A 24,877-nucleotide genomic window follows, 5' to 3' on the forward strand; every position below is an offset into this window, starting at 1 on the left:
ACTTTACCTATAGGAATTTATCTTATGGATATACTTGGAAATATATACAAAATATGTGTACAACATTGTTTATTGCATCATTGCTTGCAATAGCAAAACAAACATAAATAATATCCATGTTTTAAAATACCTATAGAACAGTAAAAGATATGGGGCGCCTAGGTGGCTCAGACAGTCGAGCATCCAACTCTTGATTTCAGCTCAGGTCATGATCTCAGGGTCCTGCAATTGAGCCAGAGTTGGGCTCCATGCTCAGTGGGGAGTCTGCTTTCTCTCCCTCTCCCCATTCCCTCTGCCCCTCCCCCCATTTGTGCTCTCTCTCTCTCTCTCAAATAAATAAATCTTAAAAAAAAAAAAAGAACAGTAAAAGATACGAAGGAAACCTATTCAACCATTAAAAATAATGAAGTAATTTTATGGGTGTGAACATGGAAAGGTCTCTAAAATACACAATTTATTTTTAAAGGCAAAGTGTAGAACAGTGTACTTGAAGAGAGAAAAAACAATCCTTTTACCTGTAAATTTTCTTTTCCAGAAGAATACAGGGAACTTTAAGAAAGCTCTGATGGGCAAGAGAAGGGAGCTCAGTTATCTTGCAGTGGGATTATAGGCCATCTTTGTTTTCTTCTTTGTATTTTTCTGTATTTAAACATAAGGAATTATTCTTTAATGGCAGAAATAAAACAGCCCAGAGTCTATTTGGTGTATTTGGGTGTTAGTGGATCTCTTTTGGCTCTTGATACTCAAATGTTTTCTTTTTTAAGTGTTCATTGCCCAGCTACCTAATGAAGCATTCTAGATTTTTGCCAGAGATCAACACCAAGTTAACCAAAGTATAGTTTTCAGGATCCATCTAATTTTGATTTTTAAAAAACCAGGAAGACCTTTTTTTTTTTGCCAAACAAGTGTCCATGATTTCTTAGAGTACCATCAGCAGTTTTCTAAAGTCAGTAATAAGCTTCAATTTCAATATGCTGGAAGAATGATTCTAAAACTTTTGGGATCTCAAATCCTTTTCAGAATCTGATGAAAGCTGATGACTATCTTCCTCCCTTCAAAACATAAGCATTGACAAAAATATTTGTGTCTTACACGAGAGGGTTCACTGACCCACTGAACTCCACCCATGGAGTCCAGATTATGAATTCCCACACATTAGAATCACCTGGAAGACTTGTTAAAACACAGATTGCAGGGCCCTGGACCCAGCATGCCAGATTCAGTAGGTCTAGGGTGGACCCAAGAATTTCCAAGTCTAAGAAATTGCCAGGGAATTCTGACGCTGCTGGTCTGGGAACCACATTTTGGGAACCAGTACTTGAGGATATAATCCATCTGGCCCTGGAGATGTGAATATATTTGAAAATGTGAGGGTATTTTCTTACTACTTTCTCTCTTCACTTGGCTTTCACTTCTCTTTAATCATATTTGTCCCTTCCTTTACAATTGGACCACTCTTTGCCATGATAAGGCAACATGGATGTTATGATGTTACCCGGTCTAACACCTGGCCATCCTCAATTCTTCAGGCTCCACAAAATACCTCATAAACTATTCTTATTCTCAGCATTTTTCACAAGCTCCAGTTTATTTTCCTCATTACCGTTCTTGACATTTAACTCACACGCATCCTTTTGTATTTATCTTTGCTGTGCATTTACCTCCATATTGTATATGTTTTGGAGTGAGGAGGATGTATTTCCATCAGAACTCACTAGAGAACTCCCCACATAGCCTATTTTTATCCTTACTGGGATAGGTTTTTTAACTTGAACTGCTGCCCTTTTAGAGTCTCAAGGCCTTGGGCTTATTTTTGCCTTTCCTTTTGGACCCTCCTTTTCAAAAAGCTGGAGTATGTGCACACCTTGGCAGTTGCAGGCTTCACAATGATGTTTTTCCCCAAAATTTCCCACAGTCTCACTAATGAAACTCCCGCTCTTTGGTGAAAAATTCAGTCAGTCCAGCAGTTCCTTCATTGCCTTCTTTCTCTTCTCAGAGATGACACTGTCCTTAGTGAGGACCAGTCAAGAACTGGTTATGGCAAATTAGGGGAAAGGTCTGATGAACATGAATTCCTCATCATGCCCCCGTGTCCCCAGATGGTTTTACAATCTGCTTTAGGAAAGCATCACCATATCCTCTGGTGCCCACTTATGTGGGCCCTCTATAAAATGCTCCGAAGAATGCCTCAGAGCAAGGCCAGGCTCTCCTACATTTAAGAAGAGAGGAAGTTGGAAGGAAAAGTGTCAGTCAACTGGAGAGTATGTGGACCCAGCACCTAAAACATCCACAGAGTGGTCCTGAGCCTGAGAGGTCGGTCAGTCTACCTACATAACCACGGGCTCTTTCTTCATCCCGGTGTGCAGAGTTTCCAATTGCTACAGTAACAAGTGACCACAAACAGGGGCTTCCAACAACACAAATTAATTATCTTATAATTTTAGAGGTCAGACATTTAGATCAAAGTGTCAGCAGGGCTGCATTCCTTCTGGAGGCTTCAGGAGGAATTCATTTTCTTACCTTCCCTAGCTTCTAGAGGCCTCCCACATTTGCAGGCTCAGGGCCCCTTCCTGAGATTGCTCTGACCCTGCTTCCATCATCACATGTCCTACTCTGCCTCTGAGCCCCGCTTCCCTCCTCTAAGATGAAATGGGGCACATTCAGGATGGTATGGCTATAGACCTCCTCTAAGGACCTTTATGATTACACTGGGCCCACATGGAAAAATCCAAGCTCATCCTCCTAAAGATCCTTAATTACATCCACAAAATCTCTCTTGCCATCTAAATTAACATATTCACAGGGCCAGGGACTAGGACATGGACACCTTTGAAGGACCATTATTCAGCCTACCACAAGGCCCCAAAGCAAAATGCAGATGTGAACTCAAATGTAATGAATTTTGGTTTCCCCAGTTTTTAAGTCATCGCAAGAATGTTGCCTGAGAGGTCTAAATTCTGCATATTATTATTATTATTATTGGCCGTTTTTATGAAAAGAGAAAAGTCATCCATATCAGAGGGGAGAAATATAAGAGCTAATATCTGCTCCCTCCACAAAAAAGAAACAAATGACTTAAATTTCACGCCCCCCCCCATCACCACCACCCTAACCTTCTGTTGATGAGCAATCTCTGTTTAATTTAAATTGAGAGCTCATTGGGGAAACAAAAGTGGGGGGAGGGGAAAGATAATTCTGTTCTCCAACAACACTTGCTTCTCTCAATGGTGCACAGTTAAAAATAATAATGATGATAGTAATTATTCCTGCCTACCAAGTTCAGTACAGGTCACACCATCATCCAGAATGAAATAATAAGCAGACACACAACCCCGTACTGGAATATGCAATCATCAGAAAGCCGCTTGGAGCCAGAAGAATAAAATAGAATGTGATCTCCTGTTGGGCTGTTCAAGGCTGCGGAGCCCTAACAGTCCCAGCAACAACAGCTGCTGTTGGCCATGGCTGGGAAGGGGGGTGAAGAGGGGCGGCTCTTAGGTCCCCACCCTGTGCACCTCACAGTGGGCACCATGAATAGGTGTTAAGTGCTTATGTCACAGGAGCACCCAGGGAATCCCCATCTCCCCAAACGGGTTGAACAACGCTGCCAAGTGATGGTGAAAAGCTCTGCCCACCTTCCCCAGGACAACCACTAGCTTCCAAGCAGCGGGATTTAATTCAACGGCTCCCACGATGGCTTTGGAAAGTGATTCCTCTGAGAATGGACCATTGTTGGCAGCACATGAGGTGGCCTTGACTTTGCATGCCAGCTCCCATTACAATGTGGAAAAAAAAGCATGTATTCAGAACAGCAGAGGGGTCAGTAACATGAAACTGAATGGCCTATGCCAAGAATAATAGCGAGGTCAGAGCTAGCACAGTGAGCTTCCTGCTGGTGGGGGGGGGGGGGGGGCGGTGAAGCATCTAAAAAAGGTCTCTTCAACACAGTTCAGAGGCAGCAGCCCTGCTAAGGATAGTCCTATCCTTACTTCCTTGGTATTCCCACAGCAGAAGAGAAAGAGCCCTCCAGGAAAGCAAGATGGCACAGCGGTCAAGCAGATGTGCTCTGCAGCCAGATGGCCAGAGTTCAATCCCTGCTCTTGGTGTCTAAACTTGATGGTGAGACTTCACATCTGTCTCAATAGTTAGAAATCCCGAATCCACCCTTTAGTGTAAGGTTGGCTGCCATCTTAAAAGCCTTGTGAAGTTTGGCAGAGTATCTGATCTGTCTATAAGTTGGTCATGATGTTGTGAGTTCTATGTGAGATCATGTGCACAGCATACTTGGTAACATAATGTGGTAAGTCCTCAATAGGCGATAGACATCTTTTATCTCTATTATGGTTCTTATCACCTCATCTTCTAATTTTATGCCATGTTTCTACTTTGCCCACTAAGTGTTCTTTTTAAATAAAATGTGAGTTCCTCCAGTTTCATTTTATTAATGGCTACATCCCCCAGTACCTAGTACAGTAGAAGGCACGGAACTGGCAGGAAACAGATAATGTGGTGAATTAATGAGTGGTCAAAGTAACTGGGAATGATTAGCCTGAAAAAGAGAAAACAGGCTGAAAAGAAGGATCTATTTCACAAAGCAAAAAGGAAGGGCTCTTATTTGGAAGACGAGAGCTAGCTAATTCTGGAATGTCCAGAGAGAAAACCAAGATTGGAGACGGAAAGTTACAAGGAAATTAAAGTGGGATTCATATAAGGAAGAATTTTCTTAGAATTGAACAGGTGGATAGAGGAAGGGGCAGCTGCCCTAGGAGGAGGAATGGGGCTCTGCTTTGAATACCACTCATCAGGGCTGGGAGTCCTGCTTCCTGAGGTTGGGTGGGTGAAATAGATGCCATCCAAAGCTGAGATTTAATGAGTCTATAATAGAGGAGTAGCAGCAAGGGGACATCTGTGTTCACTGTTGAGGAGTGTAAAGAAAAAGAACATGCGCTCTACCTTTTCCCTCCTAAATTCCAAACTGATTCCAAAATAACACGCACACACACAGAGAGAGAGAGAGAGAGAGAGAGAGAGAAGAGAAGAGAAGAGCTCTTTGAGGTTTCCTCTCTATTTCACTGCGAAGATTAAAAAAAAAAAAAAAAAAAAAAGATGTTCCCATGTGGGAAAGCAGCAATAAAGTCAGAGATGGGCCAGCATGGGGGAGAAAAGCATGGATGTGCCAAAGCCTTAGAAAGAAATACTCTCCACGGAGACGAGGCCTTAGGAAAGCATCGCCCTCTATATCTGCCAAGGCCGGCCTCCCCTGTCTGCCAAGGCAGTGCGACTCCCACCAGCTGGGGCTGCCCCACAAGCCAGAGAAAGCCAGCCACAAAGGAAGGACATTTGCGTAGACAGATAAGGGATAGCCCGAGGAATTCTGGCCGCCCTCATCTGGACACTAGCCTTGCTGGCTCCAGGGTCCGTGCTCGGTGTGGCCAGCTTGCAGGGCTGCGCTCCCAGCCCAGGAGCCACCAACAGGGACTTCAGAGGCCAACCTCCCGCGGGAGTTTCCACTGGCTGTTTGCACGCCCCTGTTTTCACACACCGGCTCTGAACTCTCCGACCTCAGAGCAGGCAGCTTTCTAGGCTGCCCATGGGTGCTAATTATAGCCAGGCCCCTGTCCCAGCACTTCCTTTCTCACGGGCCAAGAGCGGAGCCGGGCTGTGTTGTCACACCTGTGCTGGTTACAGCGGTTTCCTATGACTCGTGGTGCCCTTGGCTGTTAGTTAAAGGGCAAAGCCACAGGTGTGGCTGGGCTGCCTCTGACACAAGTTCTCCCCTCTTCCTCCCTGCCTCCTCTTTCTTCCTTTCTGCTATCGTTCCCGGCCCCCACACTCTTTGACCTCCTCCTCCTTTCCACTCTGCCCTTCTCTAGAAGTTTCTATCTCCCTTCCCTTTGCCTCAGGCCTAGAGGCATCAGAACTCCTGTGATAGTTCGACATTTTGACCTCTACCTGCAGGATCACATTTTTGTTTCAAGAAAATGCTTATGCACCTGGTCAGTGCACCTCCATACCGTGTGTGTGGTGGTCTGCCCGAAATTCTATGGTCCAGAGATTTCACTTTCCTCAGTCATTTTTACTCTCATGTCCAGCATCTCTCAAGACGGATGTCATTCGTGTTCTCCATCCTTCCAGAAGAGCCTCTCAAAATATGACAGGACATCTGTGGGCTGGAGCCCTCACTCTCACCTTCTCAGGCACTTTGCTGCAGCCTCCTCTCCCTCATGGGTCATCAACCTCTCCCTCTTCTTGATTCTTCCTATCAACCCACAAACATGCTCTAGGGTTTCCCCCTTCAAGGAAGCAAAGTGTCCTGTACCTCACATCCGCCTCGATCTATCAGCCCATGCCGCTGCCACACTTCACAGAAAATGTCTTGAGAGAGCAGTCTCCAGGGTCTCCATTCCCTCTCCTCCCGTGAGCCCATCCACCTATTACCTTGGTATTTTCAGCCCTCCCCTTGGTTGCAACTGCCTTTGCCAAATCACGGATGAGCTCCAAGATGCCAGTTTAAATGTCCCTTCTCTGTCTTCATCTTGCTCGGTCCTCTCAACAGCTGTTGATATGGATGGACATTCCTCTTCCCAGAAACTTGTCCCGTAAATTCTATGAGGCCACATGCTGGGCCGTTTCTGTACTCAAGCTCTAAACGAAGGAGCGTCTCACAGCTCATTCCCAAGGCTTCTCTTCTGTCCCTTTTAAAAGGATCTCATCTTGCATGGAGCACTGGATGTTATACGCAAACAATGAATCATGGAACACTACATCAAAAACTAATGATGTACTGTATGGTGACTAACATAACATAACAAAAAATAAACTAATTAATTAATTAATTAAAGGATCTCATCTATTCCCGTGGCTTTAAGTACCTTCTATGCCACCTTTTCAATAGATACAGCTCCAATCTCTCTACTGCACCCCACGTCAATATCCAATAGGCACCTGCAAAGTATCCTAGCTAAATTGAGATTGTCAAAATTCCTTCCCAAATCTCTTCAGAAGTGTCTACTGTCTCAGGAAACCGCAGCTCCACTCAGCCAGTTACTTGAGGCATAAACCTAACCCCCCCTTTTCTTCACTCCCCCGCCCAGTATCTAACCCATCATCAAGTCTTTTTTGCTCAGCCTCCAAAATACAGTTCAGATCTCCTCACCACCCCCACGGCCTCCCCTCTAGACTAAGACATCTTCCTCTCCATAAAGACAAGTACAATACACATTCCCTGGCAATACACATTCTCTGTGCTTCCTTATTGCATCTTGCCCGCCTTTAAGTCATTCTTCATACACAAAAAGGAGGAATTCTTGTAACACATTTGTCTGAGCATGTTCCTCCTGTTTTACAGCCTTCCAGTGGCTTCCCCATTGTTCCTAGAACAGAACCCAACACATAGTAAGAGCTCAGTCAATAGTTGTGGAATGAGTGAATAAATGAATACTCAGCCAGGTTCACATGACCAAAGCACAAGAATGGATGACTTTAAGTTGCCAAAGAGAGCTGCTTTTGTTGTTCAGGTTTGATGATTATTTGATGGATAAATAACACCGACCATTTATTAAATGTATCCAGTACTAAGCTGCAGAGTTGGGTTTATCCTTCTCCCTTATTTATAGGACAACACAGCCAGTGAGAGCCAGAGTTGGGATTGAAGCAGAGAACTGCCAGATTCCATCTCACATTCTCTCCATTCAGTTCAGTCACTCATTCCACAAGTGTTTATGGAGAACCAATTATACCAGGCACTCCGCAAGGCACTGGGGAATGAGAGAGATGGGGTTCTTATCTTCAGGCAGGTTATATTCAGAGGACCATCCTCTCCCCAATAGGAAATTAATAAATGAATGAACAAAAGAACTAAGTCAACATTTTTAAATGGCCTACTATGTGTCAAGTGCCATGGAAGGCATCAGATATAACAGTTATACTAGGGAGTCCCTAGCCTAAGAGGCTCTACTAACCAACCGCATAACAAGCTCCCCTTGACCTACCCGTTTCTGACTAACCATATGATCTGCTCCGCCACATCGTCCATCACACCTTCAAATTATTCCTAATGCCAATATTGTTCAATCATTACGTTGTTCACATACAGTGTCTAGACATCGAAATAGATGTCATCTCTGCCCAAGTTGGCATTAGGTACCTTGGCTCATAAACAGAGCTTGTCTTAAACCCTAAAGTGGTCGGAGCAACCAGAATGTGCTTATATTTCCAGGTGAGGCTTCAAGGGATGACATTTGATCTGGTCCTTCATGAATGGATTGGATTCAAACACAGGGGTGCAGTAACATTATTCCAGGTGACAGGAAGTGTGAACCATGACCTTTTTTGACAAATGAGGAGGAAAAATGGGGGAAAGGTTATAAGGAGTATATAAGATGTTGGACCAAAGGCACTTTCTGAACTATAAATCTCTGTATCAATCTGATGGATTACTGTCATTGCCTAAACTACACTCTAAAAATCACCCCTCTGCATTAAGGTTTTATTTCTTCAATGACCCACATCCCCCTACCCCCAAATCAATTATATCAGGAAGAAGAGTGTTTAAACTGCTGGTTCCCAACTTCATGTTCCCTGAAGGAGTTACCTGTTTTGTTTTGTTTTGTTTTTAATTGAAGAAAAATGCATGTAACATAAAATTGACTGTTTTAAAGTGGACAATTCAGTAGCACTTAGTACATTCACAATGTTCTGCAACTACAACCTTTATCTAATTCCAAAATATTTGTATCATTTCAAAATAAAACTCCATGCACATTAAGCAGATACTCTCCATTTACCACTCCTCCAGTCCTTGATATCCACCAATCTAGTTGCTGTCTCCACAGATTTACCTACACTGGACATTTCATATAAATGGAATCATACAATATGTGACCTTCTGGATCTGGTTTCTTTCCCTTAGCATATTGTTTTCAAGGTTCATCCATGTTGTAGCATCTATCAGTACTTCACTCCTTTTTATGGCTGAATAACATTTCATTGTATGGCTATACCAAATTTGTTTAACCATGCATCATTCATTGATAAACATTTGGGTTGTTCTACCTTTTAACCATTGTTAATGGTGCCATATAAACATTTATGTACAAGTATCTGTTTGAACCCCTGTTTTCAACTCTTTGGGGTATATTCCTAAGAGTGGGATTGCTGAGCCATAAGGTAACTCATGTTTAATTTTGGGGGGACCTGAAGGCATCCTTATCCTCTAGTAAGGGGAATATGGGGCGCAGGATCAGGTTGCTGTGATGAATGAGGGAAAGCCATAAGCCACAGAGCTCTAGAAAGAATGGAAGATGGTGCTGCCCTGAGTGGATTCCCAAGGTGTAGAAAAAAGGAGGGAAGTATCCTGAAGGTCCCTCAGGAGAAAGAACCAAAGCAAAGTGTGCATGCAAAGCATATGGGAGAGGTTCAACAAGAACACAGATGTATGGAAGCCTGATGGGTAGGAAACAGGGAGCAAGATACACCCTAGCTTTCCAAAGAACTTTCCTAGAGCTGTGGTGAGCTTTCAAGTTGGGGACTCTAATCCTCTTAGCTCAGAGCTATTTAAGTTCCTCAGACCCAACAGCTTGGCACCAAATTGTTTCATGTATTTGCAGCCTCATACTGTTAACTCTCATATAGCCATTAAATTGGTCATGTAGGTTTGTCTTCCCAACTCCTTCCTGATTTCTTAAAGAGCTGGGACCCTAACTACTTATTTATTTGTTTGTTTTTAAAGATGGAATGCTTCACAAATTTGTGTGTCATCCTTGTGCAGGGGCCATGCTAATCTTCTATCATTCCAATTTTAGTATATGTGCTGCCGAAACGAGCAGTATTTATTTATTTACTTACTTATTCATTACCTTTCGTACTGTTTAATACAGTGCCTCAGCAAACAGGTCCTGAATAAATGCAAGTTGCTTGCTCGCCTGACTTTTAAAATCCTATAATGAGTATCTGTTCAATACAGAAACTACAAACTACTCTAAACTCAGTTTTCTGCCTTTTACCTGTGCAATTTGCTCTTGATATTCCTGCTAAAAGCTGCAAGATCACTCCTGGTAAGCCTTTGTCAAGCACCTTCATTCTAAACGTGGGCATTCTCTTGTCACTCCTTATCCCCAGGTAGTCAGAGAGAGGATGGAGATGACAGCTGAGATAGTTGGGCCAACTTCAGTTATCTATTTCACATACATGGGATTTGTGCCTGGAAACCACAACTTCTGCCTTCATCTTCCACTTATGGGGGGTAGGGATGCTGAAAGACACAGATTTAAGTTTGAAGTCTTGTCACATGTCCAAGTAATCATATGCTACCAGCTTTTTATCATCCCATGTAAAGGACTATATTTATCAACTATTATTGATGTAGTAGACTGATTAAACAGGCCTGCACACTCCAAGGTTAAAAGTTTAGGACAAATGAGACTTAGAGCAGTCATTTCCTCAGAAAGTGGCAGAAGCTGAAAATATGAAAAAAAAAAAAATCAGGGAGAGTTTAAGCCTACATCAGTGACCCATCTGCCATGTTATTATGAGTCCCATTTAGTAGTTATATATGAGGACACTCCTAATCTTTGAATCTAACAACCTGGGGGCCAACCACTTTTCCCATAATTCTTCACCCTGCATACCCACGGGACAGAAATCTGAACTGAGGTAAAACATAGAAGGTAGTCTTGTATTTGTCCAGGATAGAATTTCATCCATCTCAAACTCATGCCCACGTACCTTTAGAGAGTGCTGGAGCTTGGCCATCTGTGCCCCCACAAGAGTGACAATCTTGGGGGAGTAGAATGAAAGACTGTCCTTGTTACAGCTCATGCGTGTGTGCGCACCCGCGCATGTGTGTGTGTGCGTGAGTGTGCAAGTGTGTGTGCGCGTGTGTGCATGGTGGGGGCAGAGTAGGCAGGGGAGCTCATCTCATTTACTGCTGCTTGGAGTGAACGCTGAAAAACCTCTAATGAAGGGAATTTGACAAAATTTACCAAATGCACACACCCTTTGATCCAGTGATTCCATTTTAGGCACTCATCCTATGTGCATGCTCTCACATGCTTGAAATGATGTATGTACTACAAAGTTTTTCACTGCAATGATGTTTGTGAAAGCAAAAAAAAAAGGAAATACCCTCAATGTCCTTCAGTCATAGACTGAAGGTTTAGACGCCATCCCCACGAGCACTGCTGGCCATAGTCCAAACTCCTCAGTCCAACGCCAGAGCCTCTGACACAGTCTCCCAGCCCAACCTCCCAGCCTCGCGCCCGACTCTCTCTGCAGGAATCCCACCCTCCATGCAAACCTTGAGCTCCTGGCAGACAGAGACCCTGCCTGAGGCAGTTCCACGAGTACCTGCGTGACACAGAGCCCACCACATGGATTGGTCAGTAATTACCTGTGGGTGAATAGATGCCTGAATGATCAGTCCTCTAAATGCCTTAAAATGCTCCAAGTCCTTTCTCTATGTTACTCCCACCCTCTGGAGTACCCTCCCTTCCTCCAGTGAAACGCCACTCATCCCTTAAGTCCCAGTTTAGTGACCCTTCCCTAAGCCAATACACTTCTGTCTCATTCCTATTCCCAGAGCTCTTTATCCAGTTTCCATCACTGGGCTGCTCCTTTATACTCTCATCAGTGCATATATCTGCAACCCCTATCAAAATACAAAATCCTTGAAAGCAAAGAGTACTTCATATTTATATCTCCAAAGCCTGTCATGTTTTTGACATGTGTTAGGTACTCAGTAGATATTTGTTGTTAGGAAATAAACTGTGAGGAAAAGAGGGAAGTTGGAGAATTTCCACTCATCACCTCCTATTAGCTCAGAAATATAAATTAGCATTTCAACTAAATTAATTGCTACCTTCTGACTCCAGAGACCCTGGCCTTTGGGACTAAGATAAAGCAAAACGATTTTAATGGAGAGGACGATGCATGGAGTCACTTCATCATTTCCAAAATCCACTTATTTGTTTGAAATGGACCAGAATTCAGAGCGTTTTTCTTATCAGCTGAGCTTCCCACAGTTCTTTATTGAAACATGACTTTTGAGCTCCATAGCTACTGAATCCCCCATGAGGAAACTTACCAAGTAAAGAAATCCATACCAAAATAAAAAATCAGCCACATGTAGGGAAAGCCTGAAGTTGGGGCAGCTGCCCCAGGTTGATGTAACCACAGTGACTAAACAATGAACTATTCTGCCCTCTCTTCGCTGGTGAGGAAAGTCCTCAAAGAGGCAAACGCTGATGACCAGAAGCCCCATGCTGTGCGGAAACCCAGACACTGGAGCAATTTTCAGCAGCAATCAAGATCCTAGCCAGAGGAGCGCCACACACCTGCTCAGCTGAGGGGCAGACCTGCCTGACTAGCTCGTGGCAGCAATTTAATTGATTTATTTATGAAGAGCCCATATGAATGTACTTCCTAAATCACTGCTCCTACTCCAAGGCTGCAGTTTTAATGTTATCACTGCCCACTCAGCCGGAGAGACAGGGAGACTTCCCCATAACTCACAAAGCTCCCAGTCCCCAGAGATTCATCACACTTTGATTTACAGCACCCTACTCCAGGAGGGAACAAAGGTGCTATTCCAGTGGGCTCATGGCTTATTCACTCATTCTCTTGTTCATTCGTGCCACATAGGGTTTATTGAGCATCCACCATTGCCAAGTGCCGTGCCCCCATCATAGGACAAACAAAAATGACAAAGGTACAATTCCTGACTTCAAGCAGCTCTTGCAGTCCAGTCAGGAGGGTAAAACATGTATATAATTAACCCAAATAGGTGCTAGCACTACAAATGCTTTGCATGGTGTAAAAGGTGGCTAAGGGAGATTGGAGGATGAAGAATTCTCTTCTGGTTGGGTCCCTCTATAAAAGTGTTGTGAAAGAGACGGCCCTTGGACAAAGCTATACAGAAAACCTGTAGAGCATCCTAGAAGTTTCTGGGGTCAAGAAAGTCACACACGTAAGCCTAAGGATATAATGAAAAGGCTACCCGATTGGGATGGGAGGGATCTGGGATCTTGTCCTGTAGTTGCCACTTGGGAATATGTGATCTCAAGCAATGACCTTGGGGCATCACTTTCCTCATCCAGAAAAAGGAGGGTGAGCCAGGTCATCTCTAGAGCCCACTGAGCGCTACACTCTGCATGATCTCTCAAGGCTCCCAGATCCAGAGGTGAGGAGTCAGGAAGAAAGCAAGGCAAGTGGTTCGCTAACTCCTCACTGTGTGCTTCTGTGCAAGGACAGATGTCTCAACTCTACCGCTGCACAAGGAGGAAGGAAGGGGATTTGAGAGAGAGCTGAATTTTGCCTTTTCCACTTGTCCTCAACTGACATGGCTTTGTGAGGGCAGTAAAGGAGGCAGGCTGGGTGAACGGCATCCGTACTCCAAGAGCCCTAGGAGAGAGGCACTGTCGAGAAAGCACAGCCCGCAAAGGAGATGGCAGAACAGGGCAAAAGGATGATAAGGGGCTAAGCCCCAGAGTAGAGAGAGCACTGAAAGGACTTCCTCTGGGGAAAAAGTCCCCTAGTAATGACCCCCATGCCTATTTAAGAGCAGGATGCCCAAAATGCAAGAAACTGGCAGCCACCTCTCTCCCTCTCTCTCTATGCCTCCCTCTCTCCCCCCCATCCCTTCCCTTCTCTGTCCCCCTCCCTCTCTCCTCCCCCTCCCTCTCCCTCCTCCCCCTCCCTCTCACTCTTCCCCCTTCCTCTCTCTCCCTCCTTCCTTCCCTCCCTCTTTCTGTCTCCCCCTCCCTCTCTCTCCCCCCTCCCTCCATCTCCCCCCTCCCTCCCTCCCTCTCTCTAACAGCAGAATATTATTTCCGAATCTCCATGTAATACACAAGCAACTTTATGACAATGTGCCAAGGGTCTTGCACCACAAACACTCCACCTGCTCACCTGCCTAAGTTACCTTTCAGACCATGCATCTGTGAGAACCAGGCAATGGGCCATTATTGCCAATCCCATTCCTAGACACCCTGGGAAGGAGGCAGCCACAAGTCCTAATGTGGAGGAGTTCAGCTAGTAACACCAGTCACAGACAGAGTTCACCATTCTGAGAAAGCTCCAGGCCATGGGCAGCAGTGGGCCTAACCACAGGGTCTGAGCTTTATTGGAGGTAGGCAAACATTAATTTGATGAGGAAGATAATCTGTCTGCCAATTTTAGAAGAAACAGCTCAAAGGAAAGTACCTGATTAGGGGAGACAAGGAAAAGGAGGAGAAGAAAGGGGCCAGCAAGCAAATTTGTTTTTCTTGATACCAAATGGTAACACTGTTTACCTAAAGTAGGTCTCTTTTTTTTTTTAAACATATTTATTCATATTCAGGAGTATTTATTGCTTACTTAGCTTCAGATTTAGGTCACAATCCCATTGCTCAGGCCCCATGGGGGGCACCTTTGACCAGCCATTGGATCCAGCCTTCAGTCTCTGAGAGGCTGTCTGTACGGTAGACACTTTTCACTTTTAAAGCACTTAAATCTCAGCTGACATGTCATTTTACATTCTGCTTCTCTCCCCTCAACATTACATCATACTATTTTTCCGTTATGGTCTTAGTAATCACCTTCTTAATAATGACAGAAGCATTCATCAAGTAGATGTGCTGTATTTACCACACTGTTCCCTTTGATTAAACATTTAGATGGCTTGCTATTTTTTATTAAATATAACATAACACTGCACTGTGGAGTATCGGACCTAAATAAGGAATAAAAACTACTTGTACCCAGCAGGAGAGAAAATCTCCCAGTGCCTCCCACCCAACCATGAACTCCTCTCTTGGAGCAGAACTAACACCTGCTGAGTGACACAAGAAGAACCCTCCAAAACTTCCATTATCGAGTTATATTATATGAATGGAGATCCCTCTTTTCATTTTCTTATCTGCCAACTTTTCTTTAAAGCACTTTTACAACCAAAAGTCTTCTAAGGGAATGGGATGTGGCTGTGTTTCTTAACGTTTTCATCTCAACTGTAACATAACAACCAATATTCAGAATGCCAACGATTGCTCATTGCATGTATATATTTTTCTTTTTAAAGACAGCCATGAAAAGGTGAGAAAACTTATTAAAACTTAAAATTGGCAACATTGTGATCCTGAACTCTCCCAAGTGGCAAAACAAATGAAACTGCAGGCTGTAGATGGTGCGGGGAGGCAACTAAAGAAGAGCCAAGCAAAATAGCAAGATCTCGATAAAAAGGAGCTCGCGGAAAGCAAAGGATTCAAAGATGGCATCACAGTGGTCAAAGAAAGCTCCAGTTTCCCTCTTAACAGATGAACCTGGGAAACACAGATTTAACTGCACACAGGCAGATAAATGAGAAAGCTTTTGCAATGAACTACAGGCAGCCTCCAAAGGCTTGGAGCTTCTCATGCTGAACCTCTCACAGAAGAAAACCCAAACTCCTGAGCAGGGCAAGCATGAAGAGAGTACCACTACTCCGCTTCACCCTGCTTTTAGTCCAGCTCACACCACTCCAGGCTCTCGCCCAGCCCTGCCCCCGACACCTCTGCTTACCTGGTTTCCTCCACCACAAAGGCTCTGCCCCCTCCACCCTAGCATCTGGCCAGAATCCCGCGTCCCCCCCCCCTTACACCCTGCAAGCCCAATTCTAAAATCGCCCTCAGCTGAACCGTTCCCAAGCCCTCTCAGCTGGAAGCAATCTCTCTGGGCGTTGCACAACACCATTGCCCTTTCCCGCCAGCCCCCCACGTTGGCCTCTCTCACCACATTGTGTCTTGTCAGCTCTGTCCTGTTCGGAGCACGAGACCCAGGGCCTGCCTGTGGTAGTCCCTCCGTTGGTGCTGGCTTAATTTTCCTAATTCAAACCCAGGACCCAACAAAATGACTATCTTATTAACCGTGGCCAACATTGCAACACAGAGGCTGAAGAACTTTCATTGGCTAAGAGAAAAGAGAGGTGTGGTCAAGGAGGATGGGAGACGAGATGTGGGAGCATGGCCTCAGGGCATAGGGACTCTGAGAGAAAATTACTGTGGAGGAGTCACCACTCCATCAAGGAAAAGGAGATTGGGAGTTAGACAAGCCACCTTAGCTCCTGTTCTCCTTCCCCTGGCGTTCCCTCCGCCTCCTGAGCCAGAGAACGGAAAACCGCCTCCAGCATGTGTGGTAATAATGCTCAAATCCTCTGATAAGGAGAATGTGGACATTTCCCAGATCACAGAGTAAATTCATAGGGGAGAGTATGTAAAGAGTATGTAAAGCCAAAATCATATCAACTGTGTCTCAAGGTGTTCTTAACAGGATGACGTAGATCAGGGGAAAAGATGTGGCTGAAATAATCTCAGAGCCCAGGGATGCAGCCTGATGCCCCCAGTGATGCTCACAAGTGTGTGGTGGCTGGAGGTGTCAGAGGCAAGTAAGCAGTGCCGGGGGTGGGGGATCCACATAGCCCACCAACACCTGGGCCCTGCACTCTTTAAAGGTACCAAAGGGGCCCCATGCTTCCCCCTGAACCCAAACCACTGACCCCATGTTCTCCTCTCTTCTCGAGTACGTTTTGAGAAACACCTGACCTGTGCTCACATTGCTTCCCACAGCTTCCCTGACACACATCCCATTGCACTCATACAAACCTTTTTTCCCTGCTCAAATGTCCCGTTCAACCTCTCCCCAGATCTCAGTAAGACGATGGCCTGACCACCCTACATTCCTAAGATCAAGGCCATCTCGCAGAACTCCCTGAAGTCTCTTCTCCCAAACCCCCCAGTACATGGCTGAGATTCCTGACTCCGTTCTCAGAGGAAGGAACCTCAGGGCAGCTCAGGGTATGCCTTCCTCATCTTTCCCTTCCCCTCATCTCACACCCCAGATCTGATTTCTCCTTTTTTTTCTCCCCCTGTATGCTTTTTGTTTGTTTAATTGTATGATTCATTTATACAGAGAATTTTCACTTGGATTGATCTATTTACAGTCTTTTCCAATCTTCATTTCCACCAACCACAGACAGTTCACGTTAGCATTCACCATGTACTTGAATTTATCACAAATTACAAATCAGACAGAGCAAGGGGCTTTTGGCCCACTCTACCAGCCTCTTTAAAGACTATGATCTCACTGTTATTTTAACAGAAAAGAACAAACTGTAATATCACTCTTCCTGCATGTCACCCATGTAATATTTTGCAGGATTCACCAGCATCTTCGCCATTTTATGAATAAATCCATCGAAGTTGATCTAATAGTATCAAATAGTATCAGTGAAATAGTACATTTCATTGTTTCTTTTCAAGCTTATTATGTGCCAGTAAATCAATTTCATTTCCCTTCAAGCCTCCTACAACCTATGGTACCACCCAAATTTGGCTTTTACTATCTTCTTTTACATTCTGGCCCAACCAGACTTTTTTGCTTTAAAACAAAACTACTCTTTTTCCCTCATTTTAAAGTTAATACTAATTTGCCTTCCCTCTTGTCCTTCAGACAATGCTAAAGCTTCCCATGAATTTTTCAAGACCATTTCTTTCAATAATCTAGATACAATCATTTCACATATGTTCACCACCCCAAAATGTCACATGTTAAAAACTGCAGTTTTCATTACTGGCTCAAAAACAGTACAGCTCAATTTCACTTGGTAAAACTGAAGTGATTTAATACACACACAGACATTTCTAATCCTGTAAGAAACACTTTAAAGACATGTCAATTTGAAAAGGCAACAAAATTAAAAAAAAATAAAGCAGATACTAAAATTGACTTTACAATAAAAAATAATAATTGGCAGTTTTAAATGAGTGAAAAATGAGGAATGTACAATGAAAAACAAAGCTAAAGCATTCCAGTTGATAAAATGGAAAACCTATTAAGTTTTATAGTCTATTTTCCAAGGAAGTTATGTTTCAGTGTGATTTTTGAAATACTACAAAGATATATTCTGAGTATAATTTAGGTACCCATGTTAAAATTTCAAATTTTGCATGCTACATTTATTAAAGAAACACTGGTAATAACCTAGTGTTTGTAAAATTCTAAGTTTCGGCAAATATTGTAAATATCACAATCAGTTGGTATTGTAAAGTCATGATGAAACTGGAATTAGGAGAAAATCCATTTTATACATATTTCATTTGATTAAAAATATCAGACTTGCATGTTCTAAGTGAACTGAAAAAGTTATATCTTAAGAAAAAACAGTAATTTAACACAGTCTGCACACATTTAGCTGCCATTTATAAAACAAACAAACGAAAAACACATAGAAAATGTTAAAGCTAGGGGCGCCTGGGTGGCTGACGGTTGAGCTAACCACTCTTGGTTTCAGCTCAGGTCGTGATCTCAGGGTAGTGGGATTGAGCCCCATGTGGGGCTCTGCACTGAGTGGGCGTCTGCTTGAGAGTCTCCCTCTCCCTCTGCCCCTCCCCCAATGCACACTCGTGTTCTCTCTTTCTTAAAATAAATAAATAAAATCTTTTAAAAAAAAGAAGAAAGAAAATGTTAAAGCTCGTATAAACTAACCCAAAAGTACTCCCATGCTCACATTACAGAGACCCAGGGGCTTCTACTCTGTAGCTGAGCCGCTACTCTTTCTTTACCATTTTTTAAAAACCCTCCCTCCCACTCCTCTATCCCCCTTTCCTTCACTGCTCATCGTCTTGAAAGAGCCTGCATTCAGACTCCTCTTATTCTTCAGTGCTCTGATATTTTACTCTACCCCACCTCCTCCAATGAATATAAACTACATTCTCGAATGTTATGAATTGCTTAATATTAATTGGCAAAATCCAGTGATTGTCAAAACACTCGACTCCAAAATCTCAGGACAGTGCTGATCACTTCTCCTCCGAATTCTCTCCTACCTGGGCTGTTAAAGGACCCTTGACACTGTCTTGTATTCTGACCCCTCTTCCTCCTTTAAAAATATTCCTGGGGCACCTGGGTGGCCGAGTGGGTTGAGCGTCCAACTCTTGGTTTCAGATCACACAAGTGGTGATCTCAGAGTCATGGGATCAAGCCCCTAGTCAGGCTCTGCACTCAGCAGGGAGTCTGCTTGAGAGTCTCTATCTCTCTCCCTCTTCCTCTTCCCCTCCCCCCACTCTCTCTCTTTCTCTCTCTCTCTCTCAAATAAATAAACAAATCTTAAAAAAAATATTCCTGAATCATCTGCCTTCATCCCTTTCCCTTTCAACACTCTCTTCTCTGTACCCCACAGTTGCATTGTTTCCATCGTCACCCTGATAAAGACATTGCCCAAGATGATGCCTGACTCTCCCCTTGAATTACAACCCCACAGGTCAGTCTCTTCCTAGGAAATGCTATGGCAACATTTTGTCTCAGTTTTCTCAAAACTGAACATAGCATTTTCATCCCAAACTCACTTCTGTTCATGGATTTCACATTTCTTTTTATTTTTTTTCTTGGTGAAACTTTATTTTTATTTTTTTTTATTATGTTATGTTAATCACCATACATTACATCATTAGTTTTTGATGTAGTGTTCCGTGATTCATTGTTTGCGTATAACACCCAGTGCTCCATTCAGTACATGCCCTCTTTAATACCCATCACCAGGCTAATCCATCCCCCCATGCCCATCCCCTCTAGAACCCTCAGTTTGTTTCTCAGAGTCCATAGTCTCTCATGGTTCGTCTCCCCCTCCAATTACCCCCTTCATTCGTCCCTTCCTACTATCTTCTTCTTTTTTTTAACATATAATGTATTATTTGTTTCAGAGGTACAGGTCTGTGATTCAACAGTCTTACACAATTCACAGCGCTCACCATAGCACACACCGTCCCCAATGTCTATCACCCAGCCACCCCATCCCTCCCAACCCCCACCACTCCAGCAACCCTCACTTTGTTTCCTGAGATTAAGAATTCCTCGTATCAGTGAGATTATATGATACATGTCTTTCTCTGATTGACTTATTTCGCTCAGCATAATACCCTCCAGTTCCATCCACGTTGTTGCAGATGGCAAGATTTCATTCCTTTTGATGGCTGCATAGTATTCCATTGTATATATATACCAAATCTTCTTTATCCATTCATCTGTCGATGGACATCTTGGCTCTTTCCATAGTTTGGCTATTGTGGACATTGCTGCTATAAACATCGGGGTGCATGTACCCCTTCGGATCCCTACATTTGTATCTTTGGGGTAAATACCCAGTAGTGCAGTTGCTGGGTCATATGGTAGCTCTATTTTCAACTTTTTGAGGAAACTCCATACTGTTTTCCAGAGTGGCTGCATCAGCTTGCATTCCCACCAACAGTGTAGGAGGGTTCCCCTTTCTCCACAACCCCGCCAACATCTGTCATTTCCTGACTTGTTCATTTTAGCCATTCTGACTGGTGTGAGGTGGTATCTCATTGAGGTTTTGATTTGGATTTCCCTGATGCCAAGTGATGTTGAGCACTTTTTCCTGTGTCTGTTGGCCATTTGGATGTCTTCTTTGGAAAAATGTCTGTTCATGTCTTCTGCCCATTTCTTGATTGGATCATTTGTTCTTTGGGTGTTGAGCTTAAGAAGTTCTTTATAGATTTTGGATACTAGCCCTTTATCTGATATGTCATTTGCAAATATCTTCTCCCATTCTTTCGGTTGTCTTTTGGTTTTGTTGATTGTTTCTTTTGCTGTGCAAAAGCTTTTTATCTTGATGAAGTCCCAATAGTTCATTTTTGCCCTTGCTTCCCTTGCCTTTGGCAATGTTTCTAGGAAGAAGTTGCTGTGGCTGAGGTCGAAGAGGTTGCTGCCTGTGTTCTCCTTTAGGATTTTGATGGACTCCTGTCTCACATTTAGGTCTTTCAACCATTTTGAGTCTATTTTTGTGTGTGGTGTAATGAAATGGTCCAGTTTCATTCTTCTGCATGTGGCAGTCCAATTTTCCCAGAACCATTTGTTGCACAGACTGTCTTTTTTCCACTGGACATTCTTTCCTGCTTTGACGAAGATTAGTTGACCATAGAGTTGATGGTCCATTTCTGGACTCTCTATTCTGTTCCATTGATCTATGTGTCTGTTTTTGTGTCAGTACCATACTGTCTTGATGACTACAGCTTTGTAATAGAGCTTGAAGTCTGGAATTGTGATGCCTCTAGCTTTGCTTTTCTTTTTCAACATTCCTCTGGCTATTTGGGGTCTTTTCTGGTTTTGGTGAGAATTTTTGCATCCATGTTCATCAAGGGTATTGGTCGGTAATTCTCCTTTTTGATGGGGTCTTTGTCTGGTTTGGGGATCAAGGTAATGGTGGCCTCATAAAATGCGTTTGGAAGTTTTCCTTCCATTTCTATTTTTTGGAACAGTTTCAGAAGAATAGGTATTAATTCTTCTTTAAATGTTTGGTAGAATTCCCCTGGGAAGCCATCTGGCCCTGGGCTCTTGTTTGTTGGGAGATTTTTGATGGCTGCTTCAATTTCCTTAGTGGTTATAGGTGTGTTCAGGTTTTCTATTTCTTCCTGGTTCAGTTTTGGTAGTTGATACATCTCTAGGAATGCATCCATTTCTTCCAGATTATCTAATTTGCTGGCATATATTTGCTCATAATATGTTATTATAATTGTTTGTATTTCTTTGGTGTTAATTGTGATCTCTCTTCTTTCATTCATGATTTTATTTATTTGGGTCCTTTCTCTTTTCTTTTTGGTAAGTCTGGCCAGGGGTTTATCAATCTTGTTAATTCTTTCAAAGAACCAGCTCCTAGTTTTGTTGATCTGTTCTACTGTTCTTTTGGTTTCTATTTCATTGATTTCTGCTCTGATCTTTATTATTTCTCTTCTCCTGCTGGGTTGAGGCTTTATTTGCTGTTCTTTCTCCAGCTCCTTTAGGTGTAGGGTTAGGTTGTGTATTTGAGACCTTTCTTGTTTCTTGAGAAAGTTTTGTATTGCTATATACTTTCCTCTTAAGACTGCCTTTGCTGCATCCCAAAGATTTTGAACAGTTGTGTTTTCATTTTCATTTGTTTCCATGAATTTTTTAAATTCTTCTTTAAGTTCTTGGTTGACACGTTCATTCTTTAGTAGGATGGTCTTTAGCCTCCATGTATTTGAGTTCTTTCCAACTTTCCTCTTGTGATTGAGTTCTAGTTTCAAAGCATCATGGTCTGAAAATATGCAGGGAATGATCCCAATCTTTTGGTACTGGTTAAGACGTGATTTGTGACCTAGGATGTGATCTATTCTGGAGAATGTTCCATCGGCACTAGAGAAGAATGTGTATTCTGTTGCTTTGGGATGGAATGTTCTGAATGTATCTCTGAAGTCGTTTTGGTCCAGTGTGTCATTTAAAGTCTTTATTTCTTTGTTGATCTTTTGCTTAGATGATCTGTCCATTTCAGTGAGGGGCTGTTAAAGTCCCCCACTATTATTGTATTGTTGTCGATGTGCTGCTTTGCTTTTGTTATTAACTGCCTTATATAATTGGCTGCTCCCATGTTAGGGGCACAGATATTTACAATTGTTAGATCTTCTGGTTGGATAGACCCTTTAAGTAGGATATAGTGTCCTTCCTCATCTCTTATTATAGTCTTTGGTTTAAAATCTAATTTGTCTAATAGAAGGATTGCCACCCCAGCTTTCTTTTGGTGTCCATTAGCATGGTAAATGGATTTCCACCTCCTCACTTTCAATCTGGAGGTGTCTTTGGGTCTAAAACGAGTCTCTTGCAGACAGCATATCGATGGGTCTTTTTTTTTTAGCCAATCTGATACCCTGTGTCTTTTGATTGGGGCATTTAGCCCATTTACATTCAGGGTAACTATTGAAAGATATGAATTTAGTGCCATTGTAGTGCCTGTAAGGTGACTGTTACTGTATATTGTCTCTGTTCCTTTCTGGTCTATGTTACTTTTAGGCTCTCTCTTTGCTTAGAGGACCCCTTTCAGTATTTCTTGTAAGGCTGGTATCGCGTTTGCAGATTCCTTTAGTTTTTGTTTGTCCTGGAAACTTTTTATCTCTCCTTCTATTATCAATGACAGCCTAGCTGGATATAGTATTCTTGGCTGCATATTTTTCTTATTTAGTGCTCTGAATATATCATGCCAGTCCTTTCCAGCCTGCCAGGTCTCTGTGGATAGGTCTGTTGCCAATCTAATATTTCTACCATTATAGGGTACAGATCTCTTATCCTGAGCTGCTTTCAGGATTTTCTCTTTGTCTCTGAGACTCATAAGTTTTACTATTAGATGTCAGGGTGTTGACCTTTTTATTGATTTTGAGAGGGGGTTCTCCATGCCTCCTGGATTTTGATGCCTGTTTCCTTCCCCAAATTAGGGAAGTTCTCTGCTATAATTTGCTCCAATATACCTTCTGCCCCTCTCTCTCTTTCTTCTTCTTCTGGGATCCCAATTATTCTAATATTGTTTTGTCTTATGGTATCACTTATCTCTCGAATTCTGCCCTCGTGATCCAGTAGTTGTTTATCTCTCTTTTTCTCAGCTTCTTTGTTTTCCATCATTTGGTCTTCTATATCACTAATTCTTTCTTCTGCCTCATTTATCCTAGCAGTTAGAGCCTCCATTTTTTATTGCACTTCATTAATAGCCTTTTTGATTTCAACTTGGTTAGATTTTAGTTCTTTTATTTCTCCAGAAAGGGTTTCTCTAATATCTTCCATGCTTTTTTCAAGCCCAGCTAGTATCTTTAAAATCATCATTCTGAACTCTACTTCTGACATCTTACTAATGTCCGTATTGATTAGGTCCCTGGCTGTCAGTACTGCCTCTTGTTCTTTTTTTTTTGAGGTGAGTTTTTCCATCTTGTCATTTTGTCCAGGGGACAACAGATGAATGAGAGAACAAAATGCTAACAGGGTAACAATGACCCCAGAAAAATATACACTAAACAAATCAGAAGAGACCTGAAACTGGGGGAAAAGAAAGGGAAAGAAAAAAGAAAAAAAAAAAGACTATGATTAAATATGATCAGGCTGGTGCGTAGATCAGTGCCACACACTAGATTTTGGGTGTATTTTGGTCTGTTAGTAGAAAGTGCCTCCCGAAATTTTAAAGAAAGAAAAACTTATATATGTACAAAAAGAAGGGTAGATAGAATAAAGGGATGGAATATGACTATAAAGATGAAAATTATAAAAGATTTTATAAAAGGAATTGATAAGATAAGAAGTTGGTTGAAAAAAGAAAGAAGAGGAATTTTAAAAAAAAAGGGAAAGAATGTGATCAGGCAGAAGACTAGAACAAAGCCATACACTAGAGATTTAGGGTATATCTTGGTCTGTTAGAAGAAACTGTATCCCAAAATGTTAAAGAAAGAACAACTTATATATATATACCAAAAATAAGGTTAACTACTATGAAGGAATAGAATATGACTCTAAAAATGAAAAATAAAAAAGATTTTTTAAAAAAGGGATTGATAAGATGTTGGTTGAAAAAAGGAAAAAGAAAAATTCAAAAAAAAAAAAGAAAATTAAAAAAATTAACTTTGAAAGACTAAAGAATTGGGGGAAAAAAAGCCATGAATTCTATGTGCTATGTTCCCCTAGTGCTGGCGTTCTGGTGTTCTCCTTGATCGGTAAACTTGGTCTTGACTGGTTGTTCTTGCTGATCTTCTGTGGGAGGGGCCTGTTGCCATGGTTCTTAAACGTCTTTGCCGGAGGCGGAATTACCCCACCCTTGCCGGGGGCGGGCTAAGTCATCTGCTCGGGTTTCCTCTCGGGAGCTTTTGTTCCCTGCAAGCTTTCCGTACAGCTTTGGAGGAAGGGAAAGAAAGTGGCGGCCTCCTAATCTCCACTCTGGAGGAGCCGAGAACTCGGGGCCCCCCTCCTCAGTGAGCCCCCTGAGAAAAGCAGTCAATCACTCCCGTCTCCCCGGTCTCCAGCCGCATTCCGTGCTCACCTGGCCTGTGACCAAGCACTTCTATCTCTGGCACACGACCCTGTGTGG

At 42.8% G+C, this 24,877-nt stretch overlaps 1 protein-coding gene and 1 non-coding gene across 3 annotated transcripts in view; both read right to left on the minus strand.

The window, feature by feature from the left end:
* LOC118518185 (uncharacterized) overlaps positions 1–24,877 on the minus strand; it is a 287,064-nt gene that overhangs the window by 77,555 nt on the left and 184,632 nt on the right. For both annotated transcript variants that reach the window (XR_013443298.1, XR_013443299.1), the window contains one exon: positions 516–639. The gene's annotated coding sequence lies outside the window, so the exon portion shown is untranslated. The remainder of the gene's footprint in view (positions 1–515; positions 640–24,877) is intronic.
* On the minus strand, positions 9,725–9,827 carry LOC118537844 (U6 spliceosomal RNA). Its single transcript, XR_004918310.1, has one exon. It is a non-coding gene; the product is annotated as a U6 spliceosomal RNA (small nuclear RNA).

Source organism: Halichoerus grypus, chromosome 13 (genome assembly GCF_964656455.1).
Source record: "Halichoerus grypus chromosome 13, mHalGry1.hap1.1, whole genome shotgun sequence".
In the NCBI taxonomy this organism is placed as follows: Eukaryota; Metazoa; Chordata; class Mammalia; order Carnivora; family Phocidae; genus Halichoerus; species Halichoerus grypus.